At 45.3% G+C, this 8,330-nt stretch overlaps 1 protein-coding gene across 3 annotated transcripts in view; it reads right to left on the bottom strand.

Moving 5' to 3' along the window:
• Nucleotides 1–7,577, bottom strand: part of LOC139233989 (zinc-binding protein A33-like) — a 36,554-nt gene extending 28,977 nt beyond the window's left edge. For 2 of the 3 annotated variants that reach the window (XM_070864761.1, XM_070864758.1), the window contains exon 1: nucleotides 6,848–7,577. The gene's annotated coding sequence lies outside the window, so the exon portion shown is untranslated. Of the gene's footprint in view, nucleotides 1–775; nucleotides 933–6,847 lie in introns of all 3 variants that reach the window. The other variant, XM_070864759.1, reaches the window with a different exon arrangement.
• Between the last annotated feature and the right edge of the window lie 753 nt (nucleotides 7,578–8,330).

An 8,330-nucleotide genomic window follows, 5' to 3' on the forward strand; every position in this document is an offset into this window, starting at 1 on the left:
CCAGTGAATTGGAAAACCGCAAATGTAATTCCCCTATTTAAGAAAGGAGGGAGATAGAAAGCAGGAAACATAGACTAGTTAGTCTAACATCTGTCATTGGGAAAATGCCGGAGTTCATTATTAAGGAAGTATTAGCAGGACATAAAGAAAATCATAATACAGTCAAGCAGAGTCAGCATGGTTTTATGAAAGGGAAATCATATTTGACAAATTTGCTGGAGTTCTTTGAGGATGTAATGAGCAGGCTGGATAAAGGGGAAATAGTAGATGTCGTCTATTTGGATTTCCAGAAGGCATTCGATAAGGTGCCACATAAAAGGCCACACACAAGATAAGAGCTCACGGGGTTGGGGGTAATATATTAGCATGGATAAAGGATTGGCTAACTGAGAGTTGGGAGAAATGGATCATTTTCAGATTGTCAAACTGTAACTAGTGGGATGCCACAGGAATAAGTGCTGGGGCCTCAACTATTTACAATTTATAGTAATGACTTGGATGAAGGGACCGAGTGTAATGCAGCCAGGTTTGCTGATGATACAAAGATAGGTGGGAAAGCAAGTTGTGAGGAGGAAGCAATGAATCTGCAAAGGGATATAGACAGGCTAAGTGAGTGGGCAAAAATTTTGCAGATGGAATATAATGTGGAAAATGTGAGGTTATCCACTTTGGCAGGAAAAATAAAAAAGCAAATAATATTAAATGGAGAGAGATTACAAAATGTTGAGATACAGAGGGATCTGGGGGTCCTTGTACATTAAACGCAAAAACTTACCATTGTAGGTACAGCAAGTAATTACGAAGGCAAATGGAACAACTGTACAGGGTATTGGTGAGATCACACCTGGAGTACTGCGTACAGTTTTGGTCTCCTTAATTGAGGGATATACTTGCATTGGAGGCAGTTCAGAGAAGGTTCATAAGGTTGATTCCTGAGATGAAAAATAGAAACATAGAAAATAGGTGCAGGAGTAGGCCATTCGGCCCTTCGAGCCTGCACTACCATTCAATAAGATCATGGCTGATCAGTACCCCATTCCTGCTTTCTCTCCGTACCCCTTGATCCCTTTAGCCATAAGGGCCATATCTAACTCCCTCTTGACTATATCTAACGAACTGGCATCAACAACTCTCTGCGGTAGAGAATTCCACAGGTTCACAACTCTCTGAGTGAAGAAGTTTCTCCTCATCTCGGTCCTAAATGGCTTACCCCTTATCCTTAGACCGTGACCCATGGTTCTGGACTTCCACAACATAGGGAACATTCTTCCTGCATCTAGCCTGTCCAGTCCCATCAGAATTTTATATGTTTCTATGAGATCCCCTCTCATTCTTCTAAACTCCAATGAATACTGGCCCAGTCGATCCAGTCTCTCCTCATATGTCAGTCCTGCCATCCTGGAAATCAGTCTGGTGAACCTTCGCTGCATTCCCTCAATAGCAAGAACGTCCTTCCTCAGATTAGGAGACCAAAACTGAACACAATATTCCAGGTGAGGCCTCACCAAGGCCCTGTACAACTGCAGTAAGACCTCCCTGCTCCAATACTCAAATCCCCTAGCTATGAAGGCCAAAATACCATTTGCCTTCTTTACCGCCTGCTGTACCTGCATGCCAACTTTCAATGACTGATGTACCATCTTATGAAGAAAGGTTGAGCAGGTTAGGCCTATACTCATTGGAGTTTAGAAGAATGAGAGGTGATCTTCTTGAAACCTATAAGATTCTGCGGGGGCTCGACAATGTAGATGCAGAGAGGATGTTTCCTCTTGTGGGGGAATCTAGAACTAGGGGGCATAGTTTCAGAATAAGGGATCGCCTATTTAAAATGGAAATGAGGAGGAATTTCTTCAGAGGGTCATGAATTTTTGGAATTCTCTGCCCCAGACAGCTGTGGAGGCTGGGTCATTGAATATATTTAAGTTGGAGATAGACAGGTTTTTGAATGATAAGGGAGTCAAGGGTTATGGGGAGTGGGCGGGGAAGTGGAGTTGAGGCCAAGATCCGATCAGCCATGATCCCATTGAATGGCGGAGCAGGTTCGAGGGGCCAAATGGCCGGCTCCTGCTCCTATTTCTTATGGTTCTAGAATCCCCAGCCAGGGGAAACATTCTCACAGCATCTACTCTGTCAAACCCAAGAATTTTATATGTTTCAATGAGATCACCTCTCATTCTTCTAAATTCTAGAGAATATAGGCCTAGTCTCCTCAATCTCTCCTCATAGGGCAATCCCCCCATCCCAGGAATCAGTCTGGTGAACTTTCGTTGCACTCTCTCTATGGTAAGTATATCCTTCCTTAGGTAAGGAGACCAACACTGTACACAGTACTCCAGGTGTGGTCTCACCAGGGCCCTATATAATTGAAGTGAGACATCTTTACTCTTATACTCACTCCAATCCTTTTGTAATAAAGGCCAATGTACCATTTGCTTTCCTAATTGCTTGCTGTATCTGTATGTTAACTTTCAGTGATTTGTGTACAAGGACAGCCAGATCCCTCTGAACACCAACATTTCCCAGTCTCTCACCATTTGAAAAATTGTCTGCTTTTCTATTTTTTCTACCAAACTACATAAGTTCACATTTCTCCATGTTATATTCCATTTACCATGTTCATGTCCACTCAATATCCCTTTGCAGCCTCCTTACAGCTTACTTTCCCATCTCGCTTTGTACCGTCAGCAGTCTTGGATTTATTACACACGGTGGCCTCATCTAAGTCATTGAGAAAGATTGTAAATAGCTGAGGCCCCAGCATTGATCATAGCAACATAGAAAATAGGTGCAGGAGTAGGCCATTCAGCCTTTTGAGCCTGCACCACCATTCAATATGATCATGGCGAATCATGTAACTTCAGTACCCCATTCCTGCTTTCTCTCCATACCCCATGATCCCTTTAGCTGTAAGGGCCACATCTAACTCTCTTTTGAATATATCTAACGAACTCCTCAACAACTTTCTGTGGTAGAGAATTCCACAGGTTCCCAATTCTCTGAGTGAAGAAGTTTCTCCTCATCTCGGTCCTAAATGGTTTACCCCTTAACCTGAGACTGTGACCCCTGGTTCTGGACTTCCCCAAACATCGGGATCATTCTTCGTGCATCTATCCTGTCCAATCCCATCAGAATTTTATATGTTTCTATGAGATCCCCTCTCATTCTTCTAAATTCCAGTGAATATAAGCCTAGTTGATCCAATCTTTCTTCATATGTCAGTCCTGCCATCCCGGGAATCAGTCTGGTGTACCTTCGCTGCACTCCCTCAATAGCAAGAATGTTCTTCCTCAGATTAGGAGACCAAAACTGAACACAATACTCAAGGTGTGGTCTTACCAAGGCCCTGTACAACTGCAGTAAGACCTCCCTGCTCCGACACTCAAAATCCCCTCGCTATGAAGGCCAACATACCATTTGCCTTCTTTCCTGCCTGCTGTACCTGCATGCCTATCTTCAATGACTGATGTACTATGACATCCAGGTCTCGTTGTACCTCCCCTTTTAATAATCTGTCACCATTCAGATACTAATCCGCCTTCCTGTTTTTGCCACCAAAGTGGATAACCTCACACTTATCCACATTATACTGCATCTGCCATGCATTTGCCCATTCACCTAACCTGTCCAAGTCCCCCTGCAGCCTCCTAGCATCCTCCTCGCAGCTCACACTACCACTCAGCTTAGTGTCATCTGCAAACTTGGAGATATTACATTCAATTCCTTTGTCTAAATCATTAATGTATATTGTAAATAGCTGGGGTCCCAGCACTGAAACACCCCACTAGTCACTAGTCACTGCCTGCCATTCTGAAAAGGACCCGTTTATTCCCGCTCTTTGCTTCCTGTCTGCCAACCAGTTCTCTATCCACATCAATACATTACCCCCAATACCATGTGCCTTAATTTTACACACCAATCTCTTGTGTGGGACCTTGTCAAAAGCCTTTTGAAAGTCCAAATACACCACATCCACTGGTTCTCCATTATCCACTCTACTCGTTATATCCTCAAAAAATTCTAGAAGATTTGTCAAGCATGATTTCCCTTTCATAAATCCATGCTGACTTGGACCGATCCTGTCACTGCTTTCCAAATGCGCATCTTTAATAATTGATTCCAACCTTTTCTCCACTACCAATGTCAGGCTAACCGGTCTATAATTCCCTGTTTTCTCTCTCCGTCCTTTTTAAAAAAGTGGGGTTACATTAGCTACCCTCCAATCCATAGGAACTGAACCAGAGTCTATAGAATGTTGGAAAATGACTACCAATGCATTCACTATTTCTAGGGCCACTTCCTTAAGTACTTTGGGATGGAGACTATCAGGCCCCGGGGATTTATCGGCCTTCAGTCCCTTCAATTTCCCTAACACCATTTCCTGACTGATAAGGATTTCCCCCAGTTCCCCCTTCTCGCTAGACCCTCGGTCGCCTAGTATTTTCGGGAGGTTATTCATGTCTTCCTTAGTGAAGATAGAACCAAAGTATTTGTTCAATTGGTCTGCCATTTCCTTGTTCCCCATTATGAATTCTCCTGATACACACTGCAAGGGATCTATATTAGTCTTCACTAATCTTTTTCTCTTCACATATCTATAGAAGCTTTTGCAGTCAGTTTTTATGTTCCCTGCAAGCTTACTCTCATACTCCATTTTCCCCCTCCTAATTAAACCCTTAGTCCTCCTCTGTTGAATTCTAAATTTTTCCCAGTCCTCAGGTTTGCTGCTTTTTCTGGACAATTTAGATGTCTCTTCCTTGGACTTAACATTTTCCCTAATTTCCCTTGTTGGCCACGGTTGATCCACCTTCCCCTTTTTATTCTTACGCCACTCAGGGATGTACAATTGTTGCAGTTCATCCATGTGACATTTAAATGTCTGCCATTGCCTATCCACGGTCAACCCTTTAAGTATCATTCTCCAGTCTATCCTAGCCAATTCACGTCTCATATCGTCAAAGTTTTCTTTCTTTAAATTCAGGACCCTAGTCTCTGGATTAACTGTGTCACTCTCCATCTTAATGAAGAATTCTACCATATTATGGTCACTCTTCCCCAAGGGGCCCCGCACGACCAGATTGCTAATTAATCCTCTCTTGTTACACAAGACCCAGTCTGGAATGGCCTGTTCTCTCATTGGTTCCTCGACATATTGGTCTAGAAAACCATCCCTTATACACCTCAGGAAATCCTCCTCCATAGTATTGCTGCCAGTTTAGTTAGCCCAATCAATATGCAGGTTAAAGTTATTGTACGCGCCCCTAATTTCCTGTTTGATGCCATCCCCAACCTCCCTATTACTGTTTGGTGGTCTGTATGCAACTCCCACTAACGTTTTCTGCCCTTTGGTGTTTCGCAGCTCTACCCATATAGATTCCACATCATCCACGCTAATGTCCTTCCTTACTATTGCGTTAATCTCCTCTTTAACCAGCAACGCTATCCCACCTCCTTTTCCTTCCTGCCTGTCCTTCCTGAATATTGAATACCACTGGATGTTGAGTTCCCAGCCTTGGTTATCTTGGAGCCATGTCTCCGTAATCCCAATTACATCATATCCGTTAACAGCTATCTGCATAGTCAATTCATCCATCTTATTACGAATGCTCCTCACATTGAAACTCAGAGCCTTCAGGCTTGTTTTTTTAACACTCTTTGTCCTTTTAGAATTATGTTGTAATGTGGCCCTTTTTGATTTTTGCCCTTGATTTCTCTGCCCTCCACTCTTGCTTTTCTCCTTTCTACCTTTTGCTTCTGCCCCTTTTTACTTCCCTCTGCCTCTCTGCATAGATTCCCATCCCCCTGTCTTCTTAGTTTAAACCCTCCCCAACATCACTCGCAAACATTCCGCCTAGGACATCAATTCCGGTCCTGCCCAGGTGCAGATCGCCCGGTTTGTACAGGTCCCACCACCCCCAGAACCGGTTCCAATGTCCCAGGAATTTGAATCCTCCCCCTTGCACCATTCGTCAAGCCACGTATTTAGTTGAGTAATCCTCCAATTCCTACTCTGACTGGTACGTGGCACTGGTAGCAGTCCTGAGATTACTACCTTTGAGGTCCTACTTTTTAAATTTAACTCCTAGCTCCCTAAACTCAGCTTGTAGGACCTCATCCCGTTTTTGACCTATATCGTTGGTACCTATATGTACCACGACAGCAGGCTGTTCACCCTCCCCCTCCAGAATGCGCTGCAGCCGCTCCGAGACATCCTTGACCCTTGCACCAGGGAGGCAACATACCATCCTGGAGTCTCGATTGCGGCCGCAGAAACGCCTATCTGTTCCCCTTACAATAGAATCCCCTATCACTATAGCTCTCCCACTCTTTTTCCTGGTCTCCTGTGCAGCAGAGCCACTCCTGGTGCCATGGATTTGGCTGCTGCTGCCCTCCCCTGATGAGTCATCTCCCCCAACAGTATCCAAAATGGTGTATCTGTTTTGGAGGGAGATGCCCGCAGGGGACCCCTGCACTACCTTCCTTCCACTGCTCTTCCTGATGGTCACCCATTTCCTATCTGCCTATGTAACCTTTACCTGTGGTGTGACCAACTCACTAAATGTGCTATTCATGACATCCTCAGCATTGCGGATGCTCCAGAGTAAATCCATGCACAGCTCTGCCGCAATGCAGTCTGTCAAGAGCTGCAGCTGGATACAATTCCTGCACATGTAGCCATCAGGGACACTGGAAGCATCCCTGTCTTCCCACATGGCACAGGAGGATCATGACATGGGTCTGGGCTCTCCTGCTATGACTTAACCCTTAAATTACTTAATTTGGCAACAATGCCAAAGGTTTCTTACTGCTAAGAACAAGAAAAAAGATAAAGAAAAAGAAAATTACTCACCACTCAACCAGCCAATCACTTACTCTCTCGGCTGTGACGTCACCCTTCGATTACTTTTACTTCTTTCTTACTTTTGACCCTGTTGCAGCTGGCCGCTCCTCCCTGACTGCCGCCGAGTCTTTATAGGCCGCTGCTGCTCCTCCTCCGGCCCCTGCTCCCCGACTGCCGCCGAGCCCGGACTGCCACTGGGTCTTTATAGGCCGCCGTTGCTCCTCGTCCTCTTCGCGGCACCCCACTTGTTACAGCCCGCCAACCTGAAAATGACCCGTTTATCCCTACTCTCTATTTTCTGTCCGTTAACTAATCCTCAGTCCATGGGGACTGTTCTAGAATCTAGGGAATTCCGAAAGCTAAAAACCAATGCATCCACTATCTCTGCATCCGCTTCTTTTAGAACCCGAGGATGTATGCCGTCAGGTCCAGGGGGCTTGTCGGCTTTTCGTCCCATTAATTTCTTCAGTACTGTTTGTTTACTCTCCCATTCTTTATTACTAGAGCTACAATCTGACCTCCTTTTCCATTTTGCCTAAAAAAGTCAAGCATCCTGGAATACTTAGGGATCGATTTTCCGGTCTTTTGCGCTCTGGGTTTCGCCCCGGGAGCGGCGTGAAAGGCGGTGTTCAGGTCTCCTGCAGCCCATCGTGATCCTCCGGTCGGGTTTTGTGTCGGCGCGGAGCAGCACCGTCGGGGAGAGCTACGCCTCTGGTTGCGACACCGGCAGGAGTTTGGACTTTTGTCCGATCCGTCCGTCCGGAAGTGCGCCCGCAATGATCCCTGGGAAATCAGTGGGGTCCGCCATAGTCGGTGGTGCAGAGGAAGATAAAATACTGCAAAGGTAAGTGCGAGTGTTTGTTCTTTTAATCCTGTTGGCCATTTGTGTTGTGGTGATGCGGGCAATGTTCTGGGAATGTTTTTGTGTTTTATTTTAAGATTCACTGCCCCCCCCCACCCCGCCGGCCTCTCTCGGAGTACACATGGCCCGGCAGTTTAGTTTGCGAGTTTCCCACCCTTGTGCCACGAGAGGTGTACAATGCCTCCCTTAGCGCTGTGCCCCCTGATGCAGGGTCCAGATGCTGAAACTTACATACTAAAGCGCAGACTATTCGCGACCGGTAACTTTCCTGCCCCGCCTCCGTTTTCGCCCCAAAAAAAGACAAGCCTAAAATCCAGCCTTCAGTTCCCCGCCGTGGTCACTCTGCAACCACATCTCCATTATGGCTGTTAGGCCAAACCCATTTATTTCTGTCTGCGCTATTAATTCATCTATTTTGTTGTGAATGCTTTGCACATTTAAAAATAGTGCCTTTAGCTTAAACTTTTTTCTATTTTTCCCTGTTGTTACTTTAGTCACTAATGCCCTATACCTATGTTACTCTCTCTGTCCCTTCCTGACCCATTCTGCTCATTATTAGCCCAAATTGCTACTCTGCTCCACAGCCTTCTCTTCTTCTACTGCTTTCGAATTTAGCCTTTCCTGAATCCT

Source organism: Pristiophorus japonicus, chromosome 21, assembly GCF_044704955.1.
Source record: "Pristiophorus japonicus isolate sPriJap1 chromosome 21, sPriJap1.hap1, whole genome shotgun sequence".
NCBI lineage: Eukaryota > Metazoa > Chordata > Chondrichthyes > Pristiophoridae > Pristiophorus > Pristiophorus japonicus.